The sequence below is a fragment of the Gossypium hirsutum genome, chromosome A06, assembly GCF_007990345.1.
Source record: "Gossypium hirsutum isolate 1008001.06 chromosome A06, Gossypium_hirsutum_v2.1, whole genome shotgun sequence".
NCBI classification, from domain to species: domain Eukaryota; kingdom Viridiplantae; phylum Streptophyta; class Magnoliopsida; order Malvales; family Malvaceae; genus Gossypium; species Gossypium hirsutum.
In genome coordinates, this window is record NC_053429.1 from 106,087,062 (window position 1) to 106,099,372 (window position 12,311).

Consider the following 12,311-nt stretch of genomic DNA (forward strand, 5'->3'; position numbering starts at 1 on the left):
GAATGGCTTTGATAGAATTGAAAGCTCTGTTGCAAGAGTTAACAGATAGAGGTTTTACACGATCTAGTATTTTGCCTTGGGGTGCACCAGTGTTGTTCATGAAGAAGAAAGATAGAATGGTGAGACCATGTATTGATTATCGTCAGCTTAACAAGGTTACGATTAAGAATAAATATCCGTTGCCGAGAATTGACTATTTGTTTGATCAGTTGAAATGAGCAACAGTGTTTTCGAAGATTGGTTTAAGATCTGGTTATTATCATTTGTGAGTTAAAGATTTGGATGTGCCAAAAACTGCATTCAGAACAAGGTACAGACATTATGAATTTCTTGTTATGCCTTTCGGATTAACTAATGCTCCTATAGTTTTATGGATTTGATGAATCAAATCTTTAGACCATAATTAGATAGACTTGTTGTTGTATTCATTGATGACATTCTGATCTATTCCCAAGATGAGTCTGAACATGCCTAGCATTTGAGAATTGTGGTACAAACCTTGAAAGATAAGCAACTATTTGCTAAATTCAGTAAATGAGAGTTTTGGCTATGAAAGGTTAGATTTTTGGGACATATTGTTTCAGCGGAAGGTATACGAGTTGATCCGAGTAAGATTTCAGCAATCATTGATTGGAAACCACCAAGAAACATATCCGAAGTCAGAAGCTTTTTGGGATTAGCTGGCTATTATCGGTATTTTCTTAAAGGATTCTCGATGATTGCTATAGAAAGATGTAAAGTTCGAGTGGTCCGAGAAATGTCAACAGAGTTTTGAACAGTTGAAAGCATCGTTAACTGAGGCATTAGTTTCGGTTCTACCTGAGTCGGGTAAAGGGTTTGAGATTTTTGGTGATGCGTAATTGAACGGTTTGGGTTGTTTTTTGATGCAAGAGGGTAAGGTGATAGCTTATGCTTCTAGACAGTTGAAGCCGCATGAAAAGAATTAACCGACACACGATTTAGAGTTGACAGCTATTGTTTTCCCATTGAAAATTTGGCGACATCATCTATACAGTGAAAAGTGTCATATCTTTATTGATCACAAGAGCTTGAAGTATATAATGACTCAGAAATATTTGAATTTATGTCAAAGAAGATGGCTCGAACTGTTGAAAGACTATGAGTTAGTGATTGATTATTTTTCGGGGAAAGCAAATGTAGTTGTTAATACTCTGAGTAGAAAATCTTTATTTGCTTTGTAAGTGATGAATACACAGTTAACTTTGTCTGATGATGGTTCGATTTTGGTTGAATTAAAAGCTAAACATTTATTTCTTCAGCAAATTTGTAAATCTCAAAAGTGTGATAATGATTTCTAAGCTAAAAGAGTGCAATGTGAGTCGCCTATTGATTCAGACTCAAATCGGATCTGATGATTGTTTAATGTTTTGAGGTAGAATTTGAGTACCAAAGAATTCTGAGCTCATTAAGAAAATTTTTTATGAAGCACACAGTGGTTGTTTATCCGTACATCCAGGGAGTACAAAAATGTGTAATGATTTGAAACAATTGTATTGGCGGTCAAGCATGAAATAAGACATTTCAGAGTTTGTGTCGAGATGCTTAGTTTGTCAAAAAGTTAAAGCTGAACATCAAGTGCCTTCGGGATTACTACAGCCTGTGATGATATCAAGTGGAAATGGGATAGAGTTACGATAGATTTTGTATCGGGATTACCCCTGTATCCAAAATAGAAATATACTATTTAGGTTGTCATTGATCGATTGACGAAGTTTGCACATTTCATTCTGGTACGTATAGACTATTCGCTTGATAGATTAGCTGAGTTGTACATTTCTAAAATCGTTAGATTACATGAGTGCCAGTTTCTATTATTTCAGATAGAGACCCGAGATTTACATCGCAATTTTGGAAGAAATCGTAAAAAGCTTTAGGTACGCGGTTGCACATTAGTACTGCATTTCATCCCCAAACGAACAGTCAGTCTGAGAGAGTAATTCAAATTCTCAAAGATATGATTCGTTGTTGTGTTTTAGAATCTAAAGGCAATTGGGAGAAATATTTTCCATTGGTTGAATTTGCGTATAACAACAGTTTTCAATCGAGCATAAAGATGGCACCGTATGAAGTGTTGTATAGTCGTAAATGGTGAACTCTGTTGTATTGGACCGATCTTAGTGAGAAAAAGATTCATGGGGTTGATTTGATCAAAGAGACTGAATATAAAGTAAAAGTAATTTGTGACAGTTTGAAAATAGCTTCAGATCAACAGAAATTGTATGCGGATTTGAAATGTAAAGACATTGAATTTCAGATCGGTAATAGAGTATTCTTGAAAGTATCTCCATGGAAAAAGATCCTTTGATTTGGTCACAAAGGCAAATTGAGTCCACGATTTATTGGGTCGTACGAGATTATCAAAAGAATAGGGCCAATAGCATATCGATAGCTTTACCGTCAGAGTTAGAAAATTCATTACCCTCGCAGGCAAGGTCATGTCCCTCATTATGAGCTTGTACACATGCTTCTAAAGCTACTCGATTAGCTACGGCACCCGGTGCATTTCCCCAAGGGTGTCCTAAAGTTCCTCCACCGAATTGTAGTACGGAATCATCTCCAAATATCTCGGTCAAAGCAGGTGTATGCCAAACGTGAATACCCCCGAAGCTACGGGCAGAACACCTAGCATAGAAACCCAATCTTGAGTGAAATAAATACCATGGCTTCGATCTTTTTCAATAAAATCATGTATTTCATGTGTATTTCATGTGTCGATGTTATGACGGTATCGATCAGATCCATCACATGTAATTTCTCTGATAGAGATTGAAATTCAACCTGATATGATGTATAATAAAGAACCAATCAAAATTTTAGCTTGAGAGGTTAAAGAATTGAGAAATAAAAGCATAGCTTTAATGAAGGTTTTGTGCCAATGACATGGTGTAGAAGAAAGCTACGTGGGAACCCGTGGAAGCTATCAGAAAACAGTACCCTAACCTCTTTTCTGGTAAGATTTTCGGGGACAAAAATTCCTAAGGAGGATAGTTGTAACAACCGGTTTTTAGTCAAATAGGAACAGTGATTTCGGGACCAAAAATCCAAAGTCGAAATAATTATTTTATTATTATTTTAATCTCTACACCATGATGATATGATTGTGTGAAAGTTTCGTTAAGAAATTTTATCGTTTGAGTGTTTAATTTGATAAAAATGACTAAATCGCGTAAAGTGTAAAACTTGTGTTCTATTAGGAAATTAAATAGTGGAGGTCCTTATGTGGTAATTATACCATTTTTAATATGAGTGGAAAAAGATGGACATTATTTAGGTGATTTTAAAGGTTTTAAAACAAAACAAAATTTTGGTGCATTCAACTTCTTCATTGCCGAATTTAAAGGGGAGAAAAAGCCATGGTTAGGGTTTGATATTCGACCAAAGCATTGTTGTCCATTTAGGTGTGATTTTTGTCCCGTTTTTAATGATTTCTATGTTTTTGAGATCGCTGCAAGTTAATTTAGCTAGCCCAAGGACTAATTTGCAAAACTGTTAAAGGTTTAGAGTTTTGTCATTGATGAATATAGGTGTATTTTGATGTTTGGTGATATAAAATGCATGCTTGTTGTTAGATAAACAACATTTGTAAAGTGATTTTTGACAAAATTGACATTTAGAGATTTAATTGAGAAATGTTGAAATTTTGTGGTTAAATTGTTAAATAAATGAAAAATATGGGCTGCTAGGGACTTAATTGAAATTCGGCTAGCATGGGTATAGGTTGAATTTCATAAATTTTTGTTTTTATGAGATAAGGATTGTAATACCCCCTAACCCTTATCCGTCTCTGGAACAGGATTACGGGCCATTACCAGTCAATACAGTTCAATTACTTTAAATCATATTCAAATCTCCTCAAAACATGTCAAATTAGATATTTTATGTGCCTATATGATGAATTTTTTAAGTATTTCACATATATTATCAAATAGTTTAAATTCTTACCAAATAAGCCAATTCCTACCATATACTATTACTAAATCTAAATTTACTTATTTCATCCTTACATTGACAATCCAAAATGACACACACAGACATTTTAGGTACATATCATTACCAATAATTAACATACCTCATCACGTTGAGTTCGGGATCAACCTCGGATGCTGATTCAACGGTCTGACTTTAACCTATCCTACGAATGGAAACAAACCGTATGCTGAGTATAAACTCAGTGGTATTTCTATAATCCGAAACATTCATTTAAAAATCATATAACAATCACAATTATATAATTGTTCAACTCATAGATAATTCCTTTATAACTCAATCAATTCTTTCATCTACTAACCCATATAATTTTCCACAATATGTTCACAATTCACTTGAATAATAATATTATTCACTTATATCCCATTTAGAGTTACATAATTCATATGTTTCAATCATGCTTCAGTTCAGTGTTCAATATCAATAAATAATATTCAACAATTCACATTTCAATCAGTAATTCATTTTATTCCAAGCTCAATATCAGTCAATATTTTTCAATATCAATCAATTCATCAATATCATTCAGTAACAGTCAGTCATTCAGTACCTTTATTTACCCCTATTAACATGACTCGGACATTGACGGATACACGGATCTAACCAACACACCAGTACGGCACTCAATATCTCATTGGATTAAACCGAAGTAACAGTAGCAGTACGACACACATGGTGCCTCGTCGACTCGAAGACGAAGTAACAGTACGACACTTATAGTGCCTCATCGACTCAAGGTCGAAGTACCCCTGAACACTTCCAATCCTATGGCATGCCAACTATATCCGACTTAGCCTGACACTTTTAATTGGGTATTCAATTCATTTTCAATTTTTCAACCAATACACATTTCAATTAATCACATATATTCTCAATTCAATACAATTCACTTTACTTTTCAATAACAAATATTCAAATTTCACAATAATCACATATTCATATTAATTTCATCACATTCTCAATCAATATACTTTTCAAATATAACATACATCCAATATTCAATTTTCACATAAATCACATATATCCATGTAAATTCAATTCAATAACAATTACTAATACTTACCTTAATTACTTACAATAATATATAAACCAGAATATAACAATTAATAATTAAAATTCATATTAAATACCAAATCAATTTAAATTCAATACCAATGCTCAAATATCACATAAATCATAATTTCACAAACACTCAATTCAATATCAAATATACTACAGTTATCTTAATTTTCTTACCATAAACATTTAAATTAAAATATAACAATTAATAATTAAATTCGGATTATAGAAATACAAACCGTAATTTCCAAGCTAACCCTCGTTGACTTTGCCTTTTCCTTTCTTAGCCGAGGTTTTCTAGGACAACGTTAGCAATTGAAATTAAAACAATTAAAAATTATCAATACACTACCATTCAATTTCACATTGAATATTTCAAATTTTTATTTGACTTTTGTCTAAATTCCAATTTAGTCACTAAACCTAAACTAACTTTTATTCTTCACATTGAGCTCAATATTTTCATTCAATTTCCACTTTAGACTAATTTCAACTCTCTAATTTCACCATAAAACCATAATTTCAAAATTCTTTCAATTTAGTCCCTACTATTAAAAACTTATGATTTATTTTACAATTCAATCCTTACTTCACTTCTAACTTGAAATTCTATCAATTTAACCCCTAATTCTTCAATTTATTCAACATGAACAATATCTAGAAATCTAATAACTTTCAAAATTTCCACTTAAAACAAGTATTATTTATCTCTAGGATTCCAAAAACATTAAAATTACAAGAAAATGGACTAAATTGACTTACCACTTAAGCTGGGAACCTTGAAATCCCTAATTTCCCTTTTTTTTCTTTCTATTTTTCTTTCCCCCTTTTTCCTTCTCTGTTTCATTTCATATTATGTTCTTTCTTATTCTTTTGTTTCTTTTTATTGTTTTATTATTAAAATATAATAATAATATATAATATTATTCTTATATAATAAGTAAGTATATATGTATATTACAAATGTATGTATAACATTTGTACACATGTAAATTATTATTACCATGTAATTGTCACTAATATAATAATATTTAATTAAATAACAAGTAAACAATAATAGTTACTAATATATGTATATAAATATTCCATATGTATTTCACTATTATCACACATTTATCACTCATGGTTTAATTTCTCATTTAGTCCCTTGAATTTCCTTTATTTTATAATTAAACTTTTACACTTTATTCAATTTAATCCTTATACCTAATTAACCTTTATTCACCTTTCCACAATCTAATTAACCTCACAATTAACTTCGTAAATATTTCTAATAAATACTTACGAATCCATTTTTCAGAAACAGAGACCCAAAAATACACTTTTTTATAACCATAAAATTTGGGTCGTTACAAGGACTAAATTGTAAAAATATTGAAATATTAGGGGCAAAAGTGTAAAGTTGCTATAATTTGTATTTTGGATTAAATTGAATAGAATGATAATTAAATAAGTTAATTTTGATTACATTTAGATCAAGAAAAGTGAAATTCAGATTTAGATCGGGGGAAAACAAGGTTTTGGACTAGTCGATCCGTTATGTCGTTTTAGCGATCGAGGTAAGTTCGTATGTAATAAGCATTGTTATATTTGTGTTTTAAATGCTTTAATATTGCACAAATTGTGAATACAACCTTGCAGATATATTCGACGATTCAGCAAATATGAAATCCCGGTTGAACCTTAAGAATAGATTAGGATACGAATGACATATCATTAGGGGTTATGTGATTTGGGTGTTGGTCTGTACATCCTAACGGTGGCTGAGTTATCCGGCATGTGTTGCGGATTCTCGTCAGCTTGTGTGAATAGCACCGTGTAGCTATGTCATCACTGTCAGCTTGTGTGAGCAGATCCTTTATTAGCTCGAGAGTGAGCATTATATGTGATATGACATTGAGACAACTTTGGCTATGTATGTGGCACTTAGGGTGTGAGATTTCCCGAGTATCCGATAGTATTCCAAATGGTTCAACGGGTATATCGAAGATATGAAATGGTGAGAAGTAGATACGTGTCAATACAGGTATGTACGGAAACTACATAAGCATCTAATCTGTGGAAGTTGTAAATTTATGGTTAATTATGTGATTGAATATATGTTAACATTGTGGTTAAATGTTTTATAATATGCTATGTTCATATTATGAATGGTAATTGAATGGTGAGCTTTGCTTATTATTTTCATACGAGCTTACTAAGCTTTATGGCTTACATTATTTATTTTTTTTCATGTTTTATAGTGAAATCAAAGCTAGCTCGGATTCGGGAATCGTCAGAGACCTCATCACACTATCAAGCTATCACTTTGGTACTTTTGACACTATGTTTATGGTTATATAGCATGTATTGGAGCTTTGGTCATTTTAGTATATATTTTGGTAATGAATTTAGTCATTTAAATTAGCTATTGTGTTAATAGCCATAAGAGTTGGCTTATTTTTAGCATACTGATGATGTATGTATATATGTGAAAAAGGCACTTTAATATGTTGTGCTTAATTACCAATTATAGGTTTTTTGTGAATTAGTATTATGGATGCCAAATGGTTGACATTTAAGTTTGGTTTGCTTGTGTTTCTAGGTAAAGTAATGCATAATTGTAAGTTGCCATTTTGGTGATTTGTGATTGTGAGTTTAGCATGAATGAATGGTTAGTTTGATACTTGTGTGTATTAAGATTAATGGTATGGAATTAACATGAATTATGCTTGGTTGAAGTTGGATAAATACCTATTTATGCTATGTTTTGGTGCCATTTGGTTTCGTGTAGAAGTATGCAAATTTGGGTGGCAAGATGGCTTGGTAAATAGCTTATTTTTCTCCACACGAGCATAGACACGGGCTTGTGTCTCAGCCATGTGTGACACACGTTCAGGTTACATGGTCGTGTGTCATCTGGTGTTGAATTTGAAATCAAGTCAGTATGCTCCACACAGCCTAGCACACGGGCGAGTGACTTGGCCATGTGGCATAAGTCAGTATACCCTACAGGTTTGGCACGGCTTAGCACACGGCCTGGCATACGGGGGTGTGAGGCCATTTCGAAGGGTACACGGGCTGGTCACACGAGCATGCGGTTGGCCGTGTGACCCATGTCAGTGAGTTACACGAGGTAGGACACGGCCTGGGATGCTGCCATGTGATCCCATTTCGAATGTCCACACAACCTGTGACACGGATGTGTCTTTGGCCGTGTGAAACACATGGTCGGGCCACACATGTGTGTGTCCCCTGTATTTTGAAAAATTTTCTAAGTTTTCTAAAAGTTGCCTGAGATATCGGTTTAGTCCAAAACCATTCATAAAGCATGATTTGGGCCTCATAGGCATGTATTAGAAATGATATGTATGATGGTGATTGTTTTATGTTTGAAATGGAAAAATTGTATGAAAAATGTATGTTTAATTGTGTTATAAGTTCGGTAATGCTCCGTAACCCTATTTTGACAATGAATACGGGTGAGGGGTGTTACAAAAATGGCTTATTTTCATCCACACGAGTAGAGACAAAGGCGTGTGTCTCAGTCGTGTGTGACACACGACCAGGTGACACGACTGTGTGTCCCCTATAACTTTAAAAGGTTTGCAAGTCAGGCTGTTACATGGCCTAGCACATAGCCTGGCACATGGGCGTATAGGTTACTTCTAAGGGTCCACGGCCTAGCACACGGGCGTGTGGCTTAGCCGTGTGACCAAGTCAAAGAGGTACACGGGCACGGACACGGGCTGGGACATGGCCATGTGGCCCTATTTCGAATGCCCACACGGGTGTGTCTCTTGGCCGTGTGACTGGCCACATTCCCGTGTGACCCTTGCAGCTTTGAAAAGTTTTAATGTATTATGAAAAATTCTCTAAGTTTTCGATTTAGTCCTGACTTGTTTCTAACGCGTATTTAGGGCCTCGAGGGCTCGTATAAAGAACAATATGTATGTTTTTTTATTGATTTTTGACATGAATATTATATGATATGAAATGTTTGAATTTTTTGTCCATTTGATTTGTAAACTCCGATAATGTTTCGTAACCCTATTTCGGCAATGGATTCAGGTTAGGGGTTTTACAGTTTTAGCTCAGAAAAGCTTTCTACGGGCTAAAGTAGGCGCCTAGAGCCTGGTATAGCATGATTGATGAGCACTTGTGGCAATTTGGTTTTAGAAAGAGCCTCAGTGAAGCTACTATCCATATTAAAGGTGATGAAATCAATTTTATTATTGTTTCGCTATATGTAAATGACCTGCTAATTACTAGAAGCAATGATGAATTTGTTAAAAAGTTCAAAATAGATATACAATATACTTTCAAGATGACAAACTAGGGAGAAATGATTTATTTTCTAAGAATGGAAATCAAGCAAAAGCAAAATGAAGTGTTCATCTATCAAAAGAAATATGCAAGTGAGATTCTAAGAAAGTGTAGAATGGACAATTGCAAAGAAATAACCACTTCCATGTGTCAAAAGTAAAAGTTGAACAAAAATGATGAAGATGAAAGAGTGGATGAGACTTTTTGCAGAAGGTTGGTTGGCTCTCTTATGTATCTTACAACTACTAGAGTTAATACTTTACATGTTGTAAGTCTTCTATCTAGATTCATTACTTGTGCAACTAACACTCATTTTCGACCAACTAAAAGGGTGATAGGATATGTTAAAGGAACGCTAAATTTCAAAATCAAGTTTTATGCAAGTCAGAAGTACGTGTTGTAAAGATATTCTAATATGATTGAGTTGGTTCACCGTATGATATGAAGAGCACCTATGGTTATTGTTTTAAAAAGCAATAAATTGTGGCATAATGTACAACAAAAGCTGAGTTTATTGCAGTAACAGTTGTTGCAAATGAAGCTTTATGGCTTAGAAAAGTATTACTTGATCTTAATTTAAAGCAAAAAGAGTGCGCAAAAGTGTTGGTAAATAATCAAGCAACTATTGTTATCTCAAATAATCACATTTTAATGGGAAAACCAAGCATTTCAATATCAAAATATTCTCTCATCGATGTGCAAAAGGAAGGTTTTGTTGAATTAATGTACTGCAAGACTGATCTTCAGTTAGCATATATATTTACCAAAGCTTTGCGTAGGAGTAAATTTTAATCTTTCAAAGAAATGCTTCGAATTTGTAGCAATTGAAGTAAGGAGTGTTGAAGATTTGCCTCAATTGTTGCAGTCAAAATAATTTGGTTACTTTTAACCATTTTCAATTAATTGTTGATATTTAGAGATTTGTTAGAGAATATAAATATTTTAATTGCTTATTTTTAGTCATTGTTGAACTTTTTCTCTATATAAGCATTAGTTTTCAGTTCAATGAAATATACACTTTCCATCCAAAATTATTTCTACTTTCTTCTTGCCTTTATTGTTTTTTTTTTTTAACTAAGTTTTCTCTAAAACACTCCAACAAAGTATCAAAGATTTAAAAACGTACTTTATTTTTGCAAATCTAATTTATTTTTTTTAAATTAAGGATAAACCTCAATGAGGGACCTTAAACCAAACAAGGGTGTTAATTTGTAGTGACAAAAACCGGCTGCCATGAACAATTTTTGCCAATCTTGTTCGGTTCTTTCTCTGCCACTGACTTCCACCATCATCAACATGTCGAAGAATAGCTTGGCTTCAGTTAATTCATGTTCATCTTTCTCCACATTTATCACAATGTCTATGATAATCACCTTTCCCTTTTCACCTTGCGTTGGGATGGCTTCTCTACATTTCTTCAGTATTTTTATGCATTCCTCGTCGCCAAAAGCATGTAAAACAAGCTGCAAAATTACTCGTCTCCAAATTAAGATCAATGGAAAATAAAATTTTAAAGCTAAGATTCACTAACTCGACATGAAATGTTAGGTCTCTTAACTCCTCAGTTTTCTTAACAATATATATATGCATGCAGGATTTCATAACTTTTGGTAAAAACATTTATGCTATGTGAAATAAATCATGATCAGTTTTGCATACCTCATTAGAATGGCATCTGCTGAAGGGATATGTTGAAACAGATCGCCTCCAACAAAATTCAAGTTGCCAGTAGTTGGCAGGTTAGCCACAACGTGAGGGAGGTCAAACACGGTGCATTTCAGTTGGGGGTATGCTTCGGATATGACCCTGGCTATGGTTCCCGTTCCACCCCTAACATCAACTAATGACTTCAAACCCTCAAAAACTGGCTCGCAGTCTTTAACAACCAAATTTATCATTTTAGAATCACTTTTCATTGCATCATGGAAAAGGGGTTTTGAACACGGGATCATGGTCCATATAGTCCCAAAAGGGTTTGCCATTTGCAGCCTCAAATGGACTCTTCTTTGTTCCTTGCATCCAATCTCCCAGAAACTGCCATGGCATCATCAAAGCAGGACAGAGCATTCCCACAACAAAGGGTGATAAACAATTGATCTTTTCTTTGACAAGTATTTTGGAAAATAGTGTGAGAACATATGCTTCTTTTTCTTCACCTTTATTGACTTTCGTCTTAGCAAAGAAACCTGCGTGCACCAGCACCCGCATCAGCCGATATGTAAAGCTAGCTTTGGTTGGATCAATTCCAAGAGCCGAGACCAACTCAGATAAAGTGATGGGTTCGCCATGGTTATGGATTGCATCTGGGATTTCAAGCTGAACAGCACACTTGAGTGACATTGAACTTACGTAGTTAAATATATGTTTATATAAATGAGCTTGAGCTCGAAAGGATTCAATGGCTTCTTGATCCATGACACAGTTAATCTGTAGGCTTCTTAGAGAGACAGCTTTTTCTTTTTCCTGTTTTTTATGTGGAATACAATTAGTTGAAAATCAGAAATGATTTTAGAGGATAGTAGCAAGTTAAAGACGTTTATATAAACTTCACCCAATCTAAAACGTAATTGCTCCCTGAATATTTTATATAATTAAATTTCAGTTCGGTATAACACTTAAAAAAAAAAATTGGAGATAGTGATGCGAATGCCAATGACATTACTGATGTTTAATGTTTAAAATAAATTATTTACGTATATAATTTTTAAAGTAAGTATTTTTATAAATAATAAAATAAAAATATCTATATATTTTTATAATAAAAAATCCTCCAAGACATCACTTTGGGACTTATCGCCCTTTATTTTCCCTTTTGTTCTTAAATCCACTAACCACCTTTAACCGCTTAAAATTATGATAAGCCAAAAAAGAGAGAGCAAAATTGTGGAAACCAACAAAAAGATTGTTCACATGAGCCGTCTTTTTTGAATGCAATATGC

At 33.6% G+C, this 12,311-nt stretch overlaps 1 pseudogene; it reads right to left on the reverse strand.

Moving 5' to 3' along the window:
• Positions 1 to 10,665: 10,665 nt before the first annotated feature.
• Positions 10,666 to 11,860, reverse strand: LOC107963164 (probable O-methyltransferase 3; annotated as a pseudogene).
• Positions 11,861 to 12,311: the final 451 nt, after the last annotated feature.